Raw genomic sequence first — 16091 nt, 5'->3', positions numbered from 1 at the left:
TAATTTAAGGTGAGCACAGAGAAGCTCTCCTCCCCTCAGAAGATGAATGTGAAAACAGCCTTTTGGTGCCAAACTCTACCCATACATAATTCTGCACAGTGAACGTCCAAGTGAAAATTTTAAATGGAGTGGAGCTTGAACCGAAAACGGACACATGCATTTAAACTCTTAAAGACACCGAAATAAAAGAGCAAATGATAAAAATGACATGATGTGTCTGCAGCTCTGTTTGTTAGGTAATGAGACATTCTTGGGAGGATTTGCAGACAGGACTTGTGATTACTTGCTCATATGAAAGCTTATGCCATAGCCAGAGCAGTGAGACTCCAACACGGCCTGCGGCTACTAATTAGACCAACAACAGCTCCACCATGAGTCTCTGATGAGCCGCTTTAATTGGTAGAGCAACAATTGAAAAAAGCCTCGTGGCCATTACTATCAGCTACACCTGGGATGGAAGAACTCCTCAGTCTGCTGCCTTTATAAAAGATAGTCGAACCACACGTGGCTGAATTGATCACTTGCCGCTGAAAGACCTCCGGTTCTTCTCTGTGTTTTTTCAGAGCTCCATGCAATCACCAGCGTGCAAATCTGTCATCGCCGCTCCTGCTATCAAATCAGCGTGTTTTGCAACACACATGAAATAGTATGCTATAGAAATACCAAGCACATTCAAGAGCAAATGCGGCGTGTTGCAACAAGCCAGGTGTTTTGACAGTCCACCGGTGTTCTACATCTCTCTCAAGCACCTACATCAAGTGTGTTGTGCCAACCTCCAAACACTCCCCCCCAAGCTGAATAGCACTGGCTTATATAACAGGGCTTCACACTCATCAATCTGGATGTTTACGTTTGCCCCTCGCTGTTTTTCTTGGAGGTCCCGGCAATGGAAAAGGGTGAGGCGCTTGTGAGCAAACACGTGGAAACACCTGCATATCTGAGATGCCTGGCAGGGAATTATCCTCATGGTCCACTGTAAACACACACACGCTGATCTCCGTGTACATGTGTAACAAAAGCGGAGGAACTCCTGCTTTGTCGTGTGCAAACAAAATGTGGCAGCCAGGAAACACTGCACGGATTCACAGGGATTGAGGGGCCTTGGTTGAGACATGCCACTGGAAGATGGAGCAAAAACAACACAAAAACCCTTCCTCTTGCATAAGTTTGTGTTGAAACATGTTTTTAAGAGGTGCCTCCATTTACAAATACACTGTAAAAAAGCTGTGCCCCCTTGTGTATTTTTAAAGTTTAAGTTTAACTGCTGCCATAGTCTAATATTTCACATCTCCATTTAGTTGACACAACGTGCACATAGTTCAAATGTTAAGTTGTGAGACTCTTTAATATAAAAAGAAATCAAACTTTTATGTAGGCTCAACTAATTTTCTTCTATTGGGGAAGTTGGCATAATAAAATACACAGATGTCACCCTAATAATAGATATACAAGCAGCCCTTTTTTTTTTAAAAAAAACTTTATTATTCCAGAAGACACAAATTTCAAAGCTTTTTAAGTTTATTCATCTTTTAGAAAAATTGCTGCCCTGGTTTAATAATTGTCATTGCCGTTTAGACGACACAATGTGCACATGGCTCAAAATGTTAATGTTAAAATTACTTTTGCTAGATGAAGTAATTATTTGTCTCTCTGAGGTCAAGGTGGCCCAACTTTTCTGCTTGTCAAAATATGAAGTTAATTTAACCCTTTACATTTTGTTAGTCCTGGTTATTTTTTTTCTCTACATGCAAGCTGACCTAACAAAATACTACACAGTTGTCACCCTATTAACAAATACATAAGCATCTCTTTTTAAAAACCTTATTTATCTAAAACTGTCAAAACACAGGGTTCTCACACCTCCACAAACATCAAATTCAAGGACTTTTCAAGGACTTTCCAGGCCAAATGCTGTCAAATTCATGGACCCAACACTGTTGGCAAACATTGTTTGTTCATTCCCCTGAAATATAGAAGCTGCATCAATAAAAATATCACAATAGGCTATAATATTGCAATTCCAATTGGTTAGGGAATTCAGCAGTAAAATGATAATGGCTTTCCATTACAGTCATGGCAATGAAGACATTTGCAGCCACATTATCTACACTTATTGATATTTTTTGTCATTACTTTTCCAGCTAATTTCAAGTCAGCCGTTCTATACGGCTCCTATTGATTCGGTGTGAAAACACTGAGAAGTGGTGCAGAGATATGAAGGTGAAAGGAGGCAGAGTGACTGAGGTCAGCAGCATTGTCCAGCCCTGATCTCCATCTTCATCCATTGTCCATCCATGGGTGCCGCACTGAATGGGGACTTTCTTTTTCTTTGATAAACTTTTGACCTCAACATATCTCCTCCTCGTGCAAACATGCTGACCTTGGTTTGCCATTCAGTGAACACGGGGAGAGAGTGATAACATGTTCCGATCTGCTGATACTGGGATCCACATTCATACCGTGGTGAAGTTGCGATGGGAAAAGTTTCAAGTGCTACTTGTGTCATTGAGTAAAGTTGCATTTAATGGCTCTATTTCGAGAAACCAGGTCAATGCGTCTTGCACTGCGAGAACATCCTTCACACCCCAACCCCAAAATACAACCTCTGCCGCTTTCTCCAGGTGAGCGTCGTTAACCAAAACCAAGCAGTGTCAGGGCACGCCGCCGAGCATTTGTCAAAAAACTGCTCAAACACTCGTTGGTTATTATTTATGGTGTCTTGTCACCGAGCCTCATTGTTGATTCTCGCTCCGGGCACCTGCATGCATTTTCATCACCCGCCGCTCATCTCCCACCCTTTCATCAGACGTCGTTAGCATCAGGTTGTGACCGATGTTCCCCAAATCTCACTAACCAGGATCCTCTTAGAGTTTTTCCTTTTTTTACACTTCAATAAAATAGAGCTCGGATGAGGGGGAGATGAAGGGAGCCTGGGGGGGAGAGGGTTGGGGGGAGTGATTGCCACCTGCCACTTCATTGAACTGCATTTTAATCTGGGGTGTCTGGAGGAATCTCGTTCCGCAAATGACTTCACCGGAGGAGTGGCGGCACCGGAGGGGAGGGAGTAGAGATTTGAGCTGCTGATACCTCGCAACAAATCACCTGGATATGAACTATTCGCTTTCTAATGGGAATCCATATTCATCTTCCTCTCCAAAAGCTCTCCTGTGGGGATGCAGATGTGTGGCTGCTTTTATATCTTCTCCTTATCCACTTCCCCATCCGTGTACCCTAATCAAAACCCCCACATATTTTAGGGCCCTACACCAGCCGCTTACTCATATTGAATTTCCATTGCGACACCATTGAGTTTATGGACCATCTTTGGGATTATTAATGACACTGCACAGAGATATACATATGAATATGGAGATCAGCCACATTGTGCATATGCTTCCCTATATAACAGGATTGATCTAAATCTCTAATGTCTTCTTTGACTGATGGCACCACCCTTCAGCTCCACGCGCTTTTCTTAATAATGTGCCTCCCTCACTTCCATTATCTGTGTATTTAAAACCCAAGACCCCCTTCAAAAGCAAGCCGTGAATGATAACTCAAGTCCACACAAACTCTTCAATTCAATCTGTGGCTCAGATATAGGGGTCAACTTCATGCTACAAGGGATCAAATTGAACCCATAACAGGTTTAGTTCTAGTGGTCCTTTTTTTTCAATGTACAGAATTTGCGTTTTATTCAGGCGTCTTGAAGGGCACCTTCATGCCCGCTGTTGCCGCGATGCCCAGACAAGATATGTAGGATGAATTATTACAGAAAAGGGATTTTATTTATTAACTGGCCCATGGAAGTTGGGAGCGTGCCAACTGTTGCTGTTCCGTTCAGGGGCCTATCATCTGTATTGTCAAAGGGCAGATAAATACTGTACGGCTGTATTCATGGTCACAGATGATATATAGCTGCACAGTCTGAATCTACATTAACGGAGAATTAGTCTGTTGGTGAACAGCCAGCACACGAGGGCGGACAAAAGACATCATTTCACTATCTGCTGAGAGCTCACTTTTAAATGAGTCTGTTAAAATGATAATAATTTGTCAGACTGGAGTTTTGTTAAAGGCGTACTCCACCAATTATACGCTGTATTTATAATGTTCTTTTTGATTCTGGAGGAGCTTGGTCAATGAGAAAATAACCATGATGATGTCATAGTGATGTCAGGAGGGTTATTTGAGCTCTGGCATGAAGATCTTAATTTTTGAAAGATGAGGGCATTTCCAGGTAAAAAGTGTAGGATCAAGACTTTTTGATACTGAACGTTCAGTTATTAAGGTTGCTTCAATTGCCATTCTTTGAATGAAATGTCTCAGAATCTATTGGATAAATTGCCATTACATTTGGTACATAAATAACATTAAAAAAAACGTCTGGACACGCCACTGCTTTGACAATGCAGATGTGCGGTTGGGCCATAGAAGCATGCTGCATGGTGTTTGGAGAGTCATTATTCCAGCGTGTGCTATCATCTTATTGGGCAAAACATAACCAGATTACACAAGGTTAACAGATTACAAACTGCAGCCTCACTCTGACAGACTGCTAAGGCTAACAGTGTCTTTTCACTGAAGTCGGGTGACACAACAACAAATGAACTATTTAAAGCATGCCTTCTTTTAACTGAAAACATATGGCCATGCTAGGCTTAGATTTGGACAAACTGACCTTCCAAACTGGTTTTATTATAGTTACTTATGCAAACTTAATGCTTTCACACAAGTTCAGCAGAATATATTTGATTTCTAATTAGATTTTCCAATGATTCTAAATTTTGAGCACATGGGAGTCAGTATGGAATGATTTACATCTATAGAATGTCAACAGCACCATGGCAACGACTGTAAACATCAGACATGGCAGACCCACAAAGGTCATTTTACCTCGAATTATGTCATCTTTTCAAGGTTCATTGCATAACGACAGCTGTGCAACAGTGAGTGTAATATTGACAGGTGTTATCTGAGGAGACTCAGGAAATGAGCACAGACAGAAGTACAGATGCTCTTTGATATATACTGTGTATATTATACTTTTCCATTTCCTCTTGTTAAAGTTTTTATTGTCATCTTCCATTGTTTGTTTATGTGTTTGTAGCCTCCTCCGGGGGGCAAATTGTTATTTCAATCAAGCGTAACGAAGCCAGCGAGGTGTTGTTGTGTAACTGCTGCCTGCGTATCTTCCTGGCCTGCTCTGGTAATGAGTGTCATCTGCACATGCTTTGTGGAGACCTCTGCAATATCAGCTGATAGTCATGTTTGTTCAGGGCTGTTATCCCGGGCTGAGAAACAGCTCGGGGTAAACAGGAGGAAAGAGAGCGCCTACACATGAGCTTGTCCTCTCAGCAAATGACATCAAATTGCTCTCTTTATTTTTTTTCTCTCCCTCTCTCTCTCTCTGTGTATTGGTTTTACAGTAAAGTGATGCTGCATCATCTAACCAACAATTTCTGGGGAAATGCTCGACTGCAGCAGAAACGGCAGCTTCCGAGTTTGGAGATAAATGCGCGCTATTCAGCACACGAGCAAAGCCTTTCACTCAGGGGCTCTGCCGTGTTTTTATTTGCGAGCAGCAATTTCATCTCGCCGTCTTCACACCAGTCTCTGAAAATCCAATAAAGATGACTGACTACATTTTATCACTGCAGGATTTATCTTTCAGGAAGATTTACAAGTCCGTTCTGATAATGTGGAAAAAAGCAGAAATATGAAGAACTATAAACCCCAGTATGATAAGTGTTTTACTCAAACTTGAGCTGGAACCTGTAATTCACCAGAGCTGTTATCGCTGAATAAAAGAATTAGACAGCTGATTTGTATTACTGCATATAATTTGCCTTGTATTGTGCATAATGGGCTTGTTTTTTTGGCACAGTTTCTATTCTGCCAGCTTGAGATGTTTGCGAATGCGAATGCGAATTGAGCCAACAGGCTGACGGTGGTTCCTTGGCCCCGTGACTCAGGAAAAGCCTGTTTCACCCCTGACCTTTGTCATTATCCAGCAACAACATCGCGGGGGCAGACAATCAAAGGATCAAGGCCGGCCAGGAGAAATCCTGTCCCCAGACATAAAAAAGGATGCGCACCGTGATCTCTCTCCCCCTCATTGCCAGGAATTCAATTTCACTCAGCTAACATCTGCCAGAGATAAGTGAAACATAAACAATGTCATTCACACAGAGAGAGAGAGAGAGAGAGAGAGAGATGGAGGGAGGGCTCAGGGCTTTTTCCTGGAGAGACGCAGCATTACTGACACATCCCTTAATTACAACCATGACATTTGTGCCCAACATTCCTTTTTTCCCCCTTTTTTTGCTATTAATGTGGAAAAAGACAAGGAATCTTTGGATGAAATGAGAAAAGAATTTACCAGTCAGAGGGGTCACTTTTAATAGTAATAGGGGGAAAAAAATCTATTCAAACCCTCTATTCAAAATCATGTAAAATTTAAACGAAACAGACCATCACAGCTATGCGAGGGTCTGCAAAACCTTGTGCAAATGATTATCAGGAAAATAACCATCTCCAAACAAAAACGTCCAATTTCCCATTCAAAGACACATGTCAAGGCCACAAACCCCCGCAGATACCTGATACAAAGGCCTGCACCCTTGGGTCAATGTCAGCGTATATTTCCTAGCTTAAAGGCTCCATTATGGTTGCAATGACGCAGGCATTCAGTGTCCCTCTGTAACCTCTCGGGACCTGACTCACTTTGTCTCCAGTAAACATGTTATTAGGAAACCATACTATTTACATTATGTGATGACGAGATAGTGGTGCTAACCTGTGCCAGTGTACAGTAAACTGTATGTACATGCTATTTAAATTGTAGACTGTATGTAAACTGTATCTCCCTTTCTACGTGCGCTGACTTCAGAATCATTCACATGTTCTGATGTGAGCAGAAGGCTGTTTTCTGACTGTGGAAAGTATGTTTAAGCAAATGTCAAATGGTTTTCCCATTAACCATTTTTCTTGGCTCATTCTGTCCTCGCTGCTCAAGCTGAGGTGGCACACATTCATCGTCTGAAGCAAAAAAATCTGATCTAAATGTCCTAATTAAAGCAATTTGAATGAGCTAAATCATCCCTCAGTTTTCATCAACTTCAGGGACTGTACAAAAATTACTGACGTGGGGATGGAGGGGAAGTCTGTATTTTCTTTGGACCCTCTTCTGACTTGATTTAAAAACAAAACAAAACAAACAAACAAAAAAACCCACTGCAACACTGTCACCCCTCACCGTTCACCATTTTGTTATGTCAAACATAAAAATAGAGCTTGTTTCTTAAAAAAAAAGTGTCAGAGAAGTATCAGGGGTCCGTGCCAAGACCTCATTGTCTTTAAATCCTAGAAACGCTCCTGTAAACACCTGACCTGTTCAGGGCTGCAGACACTGGATTTGTCTTGTTTATTCATTGTATCTGAAATATTCATGGTTGTTTATTAAGTGGTCCCTGACCTCCTGTCATTTTGCAAAAGTGGCACCCAAAAATGGCAAGTTGGTTATCTCTGCACTAGACCTTTAAGTTGAACAAAATAGTTGAAGTAGTCTAACTATTATATTTATTTCTATTTTTTATAGAGTACACTGCATACCACAAAAATCATCAAATAAAATGTATGAGCAAAAGTCAGATTCTGTCCCCTCAGCAAAAATAGTATTTATTTATTTAAATATTTAACTCCCCACTTTTTCTGACCCCCTAATAATTTTCATACAGTCCCTTAGTATGAGCTGTCCATCTACTCTCTAACAAGAGATGTGACTGTCTGACTGCCCCACAACTGTCATCAATAAAGTGAGGTTGTGCTCTACCTTTGTGCAGTTTTACTGGTGCCCTGCCGTAAGATTTATTGCTTATTGAAGTATGTAAGGAGCACATAATGCAATAATCTTATGCTGATGGAATAATATAATTTTCTCTTGACTGCTGCAAAGGAAAATGTAGCCCACTATTATCACTAAGCATTCTCTCGAGGAAAAAGAAAACCCCTAAAGGCAGTATTTGTGTTCTCTGTGTGCCAGTTGCATTTGGAAACACGGCACAGAATCAGTATTCATGCAGACTCTGGTTATTTGGTGTGCAGACCTCATTATATTAGCATACCAGGAGGTAAATGACAAATAAATGCAGCACTCATCACCGTCTCTATTTCGACTTGACAATGCATGTTCTGCATGAATGAATATTGATGCACAGCTTTCCCTAGACGGTTCATTTTCAAGTTAACACTCCCCCCTTTTTTGGGAGAAGAGGGATGAGGTTAAAAAAAAGAGGCAGCCGCAGCAGCAAGGAGACTTGTAAGTAGCGCACATTGTTAGCATTGAAAGCGTTTCCTGCTGGTAGTCAATAAACAGGATGCTTGCTGTGTCATCCCAGACGTTTGAAGACAGCTGCCGTATGGCAAAGAGAAACAGCTTGGAGTCTGCCACTTTGAGCCTAAATCTATTTCGGGGATTTATCCTCAGGTTTTTCTTTTTTTTTTTTATTTTGGGTGAAATGGATGTGAAGAGCGAGGCCCCCCTTCCCACCACCACCACCACCACCACCACCCTCTTCTCTCTTCTGAGCTCCTTCCCCTTGCAGCTAGCTTCACACACCTGCTTTTTGTTCGACACAAAGCTGATTACACTTTTCAGCACAGCTATTCCTCAAAAAAAAAAGACGGAAAGAAAGAAAAGAGAGCCTTGGAAAGTGTCCCTGTCAGGTAACTATGCAAATTTCAGTGAGAGCAACGCTGAGAATTTAAAAGATATTCTGACATTTTGGGGAATACGCTTAATCGCTTTCCAGTTGAGAGTTAGATTAGAAGGTTGATACCACTCTCATGTCTTCACTTGAAATATGGAGCCGGAGTCAGCAGCTGGTTAACTTAGTTCAGCATAAAGAGTGAAAGCAAGGTGAAACATCTTGCTTGGCTCTGTCCAAAGGTAACACTATTTGCCTACTAGCACCCTTTAACCCTTTGAGGCCTGAATCAACATTATTTCTCTTGTAAAACATTCAGATGCCTTTGATTTAAACCTTTGAAATATCGGCAAATTGGTTTGATTTCTTTTGAGAATATGAACAAAGGGCAAAGAGCGACTTGGCAAGAAATGAAAATGCAAGAAATTGGTAGAAAGTGACAAGGAAAATGACCTAAAAAGGAGAGAGAAAAAGAAAAAGTAGAGAGAACTACACACACACACACACACATATATATATATATATATATATATATATATATATATATACACACACACATACACACACACACGCACACACACAGTATATATACAGTATATATATTATAATTATATATTTACAATTATGTTACAGAAATATACATTATTTTAGCACCCTTTTCAGGTCATTTTCATGTTTGCTTTTTGTATTTTACTATTGTTTGTTGTTGCTAAGTTTCAAAAATATTTCTTGTAACTTTATGAATGTTATTAATTTTTTTTGGAGTCATTCTTTGTTAAGTTGCTCATTGCCTTCTTATGTTCTTGAAATAACAATGGGCCAATTTGCTCAGGTTTTAAAGGGTTAAAGCTCAATAGAGTGGGATTAATCTGCATGAGTGGTGCAGGAATGAGTCATAAAAGCCGGAAGTGAGTTAACATTTCTGCATTTCCGGTTCTCTCATCTGGAAGTCAGTTTTAAAAGGTTTTTGGTTAGATGCCTGAAATGAGGTCTGTGGTAAACTCAGGCCTAAGACAACATAAAATATATCAATAAATGACCCACTCCTGTATTCTCAAACTATTTTTGAAGGCAGTTGTGAATAGGTGGCTTTAAGACACTTTAGAAAATCATCACAGCAGCACGGCTTTACATTCTGGTGGAGGTGCAAGATGATCTCATCCCAGGTCAATACATATTGCTGCTTTGCAGTGGACTTTTGTGTCTACATATTATGCTCTCCTCCTGCATCTACTTTTGACATGCTGCATGTGGTTATGTTTAGGCAACAACAGCACATGGCAACCAACGCCTGGATGCCAACAGGTGCACATGCTGGCACAGATGGCTAGGATTAAGAGAAGGAGGCAAATGGACTGGTTTTGTTTTTTTGGCCTTACAATACCTACTAGCAGTAAGATTACATTGATACAGGGTCAGTTGTGCCTTATATCCTCATGCTAAAATTGACTGTAAATCCACAATTTGATATTTAAAACATGTTCTTCCTCTGGGGACATGTCCCTGGAGTCCCCTATGTGGTTAGCATTTTTGTCAATTTTTTTGACCCCAGATAAGTTTACACACCTGGTTGCAAGGCAACCAGAAAACAGTCCAGGAGGTGTCCTAATGGGTGCCAATTTGGGGAATATGGAGAGTAAATACCAGGAACATGTTTGATTTTTTTTTTCCAGAGAGATCATTAAAAAATAACTTGGAAGAAGCCAGAGGAATGGATACGAGACTAGACATGATGTCAGGACTTTTTTCTATAATTAGGGAGCTTTAGACATACATTTATGAAGACTTTGGTTACTTTTGGACAGAGCCAGGCCAGCTGTTTCCAACACATTCTCATCACAGCTTGTCACATGTTGCATCTGTTTATGCTCAGGGATGCTGCCACCATGATGATAACAAAAGCACGTTAGGTTTACGCTGCATGTGTGTATATTTAGGCAACAACAGTACATTGCACCCAATGCTGGGATGTCAACAAATGCACATGCTGGCATGGATGGTTCAGTTTAGGGCAAGGAGGCTGTATTCCATGTCCAGATGACAGGTTCTGTCTGGAAGTGTTCTCAAGTGATGTCGCTCATGTATGTATCATGTGGCGTTGCACACTGCCATCAAAAGCACTGACAAAGTGGCGCTAATTTATGAGTTCAGAATGAGAACTGGCTGCTGTTTCCCCCTGCTTCAAGTCTTAATGCTCAGCTATGCTAACTGACTACTAGTTCCAGCAGCACCTTATGGCGTAGATGTGAAAACGGTATCAATCTTCTCATCTAACTCTCAGCAAGAGAGCAAATAAACATATTTTCCAGAAGTTTGAGGTATTCTTTTAAGTCAGTGAGTAAACTAAGAAGAATCCCACCACATGTCAGTGATATGACCCATCACACTGAACTCTCCTCTCTTTATCTCTGCATCTTACTTGAGCTTTTCAATCTCCTGCAGTTGCAGAGACTCCCTCTGACTCCCTCTGACCCTCCCTGCTCGGCTCATATGGTTCCAGACCGCACTGAGCACGCCCAGCCCAGCCGGCGGATAACCCCACTACCTCATCCTCCCCCTGGGACCAACTTACATCCTTCCTCCTCTGTCCGCACTCTTTACCATTCTCCTCGTATCTTCGCTCAGCTTCACTTCCCTCCACAGCGAGAGAATCACCATCTGCTTGCCCAAATCCCTCGCCACTCCGCCTCCCCCTCTTTAAATCTCCCAGCCTCCTTCCTTCTCCATGCTTGTATTTCAGCAGCAGGAAGCAGCACCTGCTTCTTTACCTCACTTCCTGTTGTCACAATCGTTTTTTCCCCCCCTCTGTGTGTCTAATTCTTTCGCCAGTGTTATTGTGCAGGGATTTTATGCCCTTATGTGTGTTGGAAAATGTGGCAGACTTGCCATTCACTTTCTGGCTTTGTTCCCGGCTCCCACAGTTGAGGCTGTATTTTCACTGACAGGTTGTGTCTGGACACTTAATCTGCTCACACAGACAACCTTGGCCACCGTTTTCTCCCTGACCCAGGCCACCTTGTGAGCAAGTTCCTGGCATAAATCACACCTTTTCCCCTCTGTTGGAATCTTATCAATTCATCCATAATGTCCTTTGGGGGGCTGTCATCTTTACAGCAGCATAAACAAGACAGTGTGTCAGCTTGACCTCTTATTTAGGACAAAAAATATGGATGTTGCACGGCATAAAAGATGTTAGGCTACATTAACTTCAATTGCCACATTCTTCTGTCACAACCCATTTCCCTGCGATTCTTTCCATTACACAGCTTAGGAAATATTCTTATTGTTTATTGCAGCAGTGACTCTATTGAGTTAGGTAACTCAAAACAGGATGTTTCACTGTGCAATTACCGCTCACAAGGAATGATGGAGGAACAAACAGAGGCTGAAGTCACTTCTGTTTTTCTCTGGGTGGATGTTCATTGTTTTCGGCTCTCTAGTTATTCTTTGTTCAACCTGCTTCCTGTGCTATCGTTAGGCCCATACAGTCAGCCTGCACATGTGTCCGCTCATCACAAACCTTGTGTGGCCTGTTTGGTCATAATAGTCTTCCCACACTGGCATTACTCAATGTAAAGCTGCTAAAGCATGGCTGAATTTTTATGGTTATAATAAAGCACTTTGTTTGGGCTAAGGGTGGACTATGACTCAAGTTAAATATTGAAAAATCGTGTGTGTTTACGTTTTTATTTTTTTTAAAATTTATTTATTTATCTTGGCTTTTGCCTTTATCAGATAGCACAGGTTAAGCGTGAAAAGGAGAGAGAGAGAGAGGGGATGAAATGCAGCAAGGCACAGGTTGAAGTTAAATTTCTGGCCACTGCGGTATGGGAACATGTTTTGTACATGGGGCGCTCACTTTAGCAGGTAAGCTACTGGGGACCCTATACTTTTATACTTATACTATACTTATTTTTGACCAAAACCACAATCTTTCACTAATATTAAAACAAAGTATATTTGTTGCCTATACATGCAGGACTTGCCAGGCAGTGAGCTTTGCATGGGTATGTAGGAAATATCTGTTTTATTGACCATGTGCCTAACTTTGTGTTGCATGGCCTGCATACAAACATATTGTTTACCCGTCACTGCATATTTTAACATTTTATTAAGGTCTATGTTATGACTCTTGTATTATATATCTGCTTCTGTCTGATGCTGTTTGTTGTTGCTTTTGCTGCTCTGCATGTCTGCATGTTGTACTTAGTTTGTGTTGTTGCTTCATGCTGCGTGCATGGCTATTTTGTGCTAAAATGCTACATGTTGTTGCTGTGCTACTGTTTTGCACTGTTCTGTTGTTTCTTGTTGCTTCACATGGCTTGTGTTCTATCTTGGGAGTTCCTGTATGTTGCTGCCATTGTTGTCTTTATGTTGTCGCTGTCTTGCCACTGTTGATTTGTGAATTTGATCATTTTTAAGGTTTCAATACATCTTGCCAAAGGAGTTGAAAATTAGCCTGATGGCTAACACATTTACAGACATGTTAATTGATGTGTGTTGTCCTGATAAATAAAATAAATGAACCCCAATCTCTGGTGTCAAATATCTGCACTTTGACAGCATACAATCCACCCTTAACTCCTCCTTACATAAAGTAAAATTTCCTTTGGTGGAAAATTTGTTGCCAGTGAATATAGTCCACAACATATCCAACAGATTTTCTTGTGGGGTCATCACATACACATACACTTAGTATTTTCAGTCAGTGTTAAACAATGATTATAACTGCTTTAAATAAAGGTAAATGAGTATTATAAGCAAATGTACATGTGTAAATGTTCGAGTCTTAAATAAAGGATGAATCACTGTCATTGTGGTATTATGTAAGAAGCAGGTGATGTAACTTCTAACAGCTGTTGTAAAAAAGTACAATACTTCCCTCTGAAAGTAAGGAAGTGCACTATGAAAATACTTAAAGGGACAGTTCATCCAAAATTTGTAGGGCTTTTTATCAGCCTAGATCAGTGGTGTTAAACTGATTTTAGTTTCTGGGCCACATAGAGTCTGATTTGATCTCAAGTGGGTCAGACCAGTTAAACCATTACATAATAACCTTTTACTTTCATTCAGTGTAAAAAAAAGGTGCAAGTACATTCTGAAAATGTTCATCTTTTTACGAAACAGGCAACAAACAGCCTTTTTTAAAAACGATTCTTACAGAATTGTATTCTGGTCAGGGTGTGAAAGCCTCAGAAGAAATTTTTCATAGGCTACTCTTTTCTTAACCTGCACCTCTTAGCCTTTACAGCCTGTATCAATATTAGGTGTGCAAAGTAAACCCGTGAGCCAGATTGGACCCTTTGGTGGTCTGATTTTTAACTTTGGGCCAGATTTTAACACCCTTAATCTGGATTGTTTTTGGAAGAGTTGCAGAGTGTTGGAGATATCAGCTACGAAGATATCTGTCTTCTCTCAAACATAATGGAACTCGATGGCACTTGTCATGCTGTGCTCAAAACAATAAAAAAAAAAGACATTTGAGAAACTCAATAGTGATGTCTCTTTCCTGAAATCATGAGCCTCAAGATAATCCATCATGAAAAAATCTAAATCTGAAGCAAATGCTTGCTGAGTTTAGTCTTTTGGCATTAAAACTGATATATTTTACCAGCTTTACAAAAAGATTTATCCTTGACAAAGCCGAATACACCATCATTTCAACCTTGCCTCCACTTACTGGACTCAGATATATCACCTTTTGTTGTCCCCTCATTAAATCCAATGTGTTTTTTCCTTCGCCTCTATATGTGTGTGTGTTTTTTCACATTCTGCAGCATGTAATATTCCCAATAACACAGTTTTCTAGCAACAAAAGAGCCGAAAAGACCGTCGCTGTGTTATTCATGCTAGCATTCCAGTCATAAAAAGCGACCATCATCGATTAACTAGACGACTCCGGATCGATCTCCTCACACTGATTTAAATGGCTGTGTGAAAGTGTTAATAGAACATCTCAGGGCTTGAGGCTGAACGCATTGATCCTATACAATGTTTTCATTGGGACCAGATAGAGAATATTGATACAATGAGTATGGATCCACTGTATTAGACTTTACATGTGGAGAATCTTGTCATTGAACATAGATTGGATCATGGAAGGCATGAGTGAGTATATTGCTTTGTGTTTTTTTTTCAGCACTGAGGTTTCGGTGAGGATACTGCACAAGCTGTTTGATGCAAATATAATCATGACAAAGCCGAGCGGCGTCAGATATCTGTGATTAATGGGCTTCAAGACTGATTGATTTGTCTGAGACTTCCGTGGCAGACAAAAAATGTTTCATTATATTGATCAATAGGAAAGTCTGGCTCGACAGCAAAGCTTCATTATGAGTAAGGGGTTAATCTAACATTTCATCTACAGTGTGTGATGAGGGTTATTAGGGGACAAGGTTCAAGGATCAAAGCAGCTCTCAGAAAGTTGTCCTCCCTGATTTCGCTGTGGTGTTACCAGGAAACCAAACAGTGAGGCGATAACAGGAAATGATTTCATCGCCTCTTTCCGTTAACTTACGACAGGAACTTACATGCTGCAATGCATTTGCTAAGATACAAATACGATGAGAGAGGTGGAGGGAAAAATGCTAAACTATATGCAAACACTGAGCTGTCAAGTCTGATGAGCTCACGTGTTCAATGAAGCACTTAATATTTAATAGAAAAATAGACTTGCAAGCAGACACAGTGGTATCAATAAGAGAGATGAAAGAAATAGTCAGATCATTTACTGAAGCAAAAGGTCCAATATCATTATGTCTCACACTCAATTATAAGTTAAGTAAAGTATCATCTATAAAATAAACTTAGTTTCCCATGGGACACAAAAACCAGTCTTTTGGGTCAAGCCCTGTGCTTGTTGGACCCATCAACTTCCTCCTGAGTGGACTTTCACGCTCTTTATAATACGTGTGTTGCTCAGAACCTGTCATAATGATGCAGAGGGGTATACATTGCAGTTGTATGAAAGCCCCCCTTTGTGTCTCATACAGATACTGAAGGTGCTGCATTTTGAATGTGTATCTGATGCTGAGGGCTTCAGCCCAAGCCACTTTTTTGACATCCTGGGAGATACATGAGGTTAGACAAGAGAAATACCACTGGCACTCATAAGATTTCACTTATTGAGGGCAATAATGGACATGCATTGATTTCAGGTTCGTCAGACTGAAGACGGCTTATTTGCTGAAAATATATTTTGGACTTGTGCGCACTGCTTTTTTTTCTGCAGTTACATTAAGCTAACCAATTGAAGGGGGTTGTGAGATGATTAGTGGGGTAGAGAAGATGATTCATTCATTCTGACACACAGACTCATGTTGTCCTTTTTTGGGATTGTTATCCAGTCTTTGCCATTTTGTGACATGTTGGATCATTTTGCCT

The sequence above is a fragment of the Plectropomus leopardus genome, chromosome 21, assembly GCF_026936395.1.
Source record: "Plectropomus leopardus strain MGB_pleo_1.0 chromosome 21, ASM2693639v1, whole genome shotgun sequence".
NCBI classification, from domain to species: Eukaryota; Metazoa; Chordata; class Actinopteri; order Perciformes; family Serranidae; genus Plectropomus; species Plectropomus leopardus.
This window is presented reverse-complemented; position numbering follows the sequence as displayed.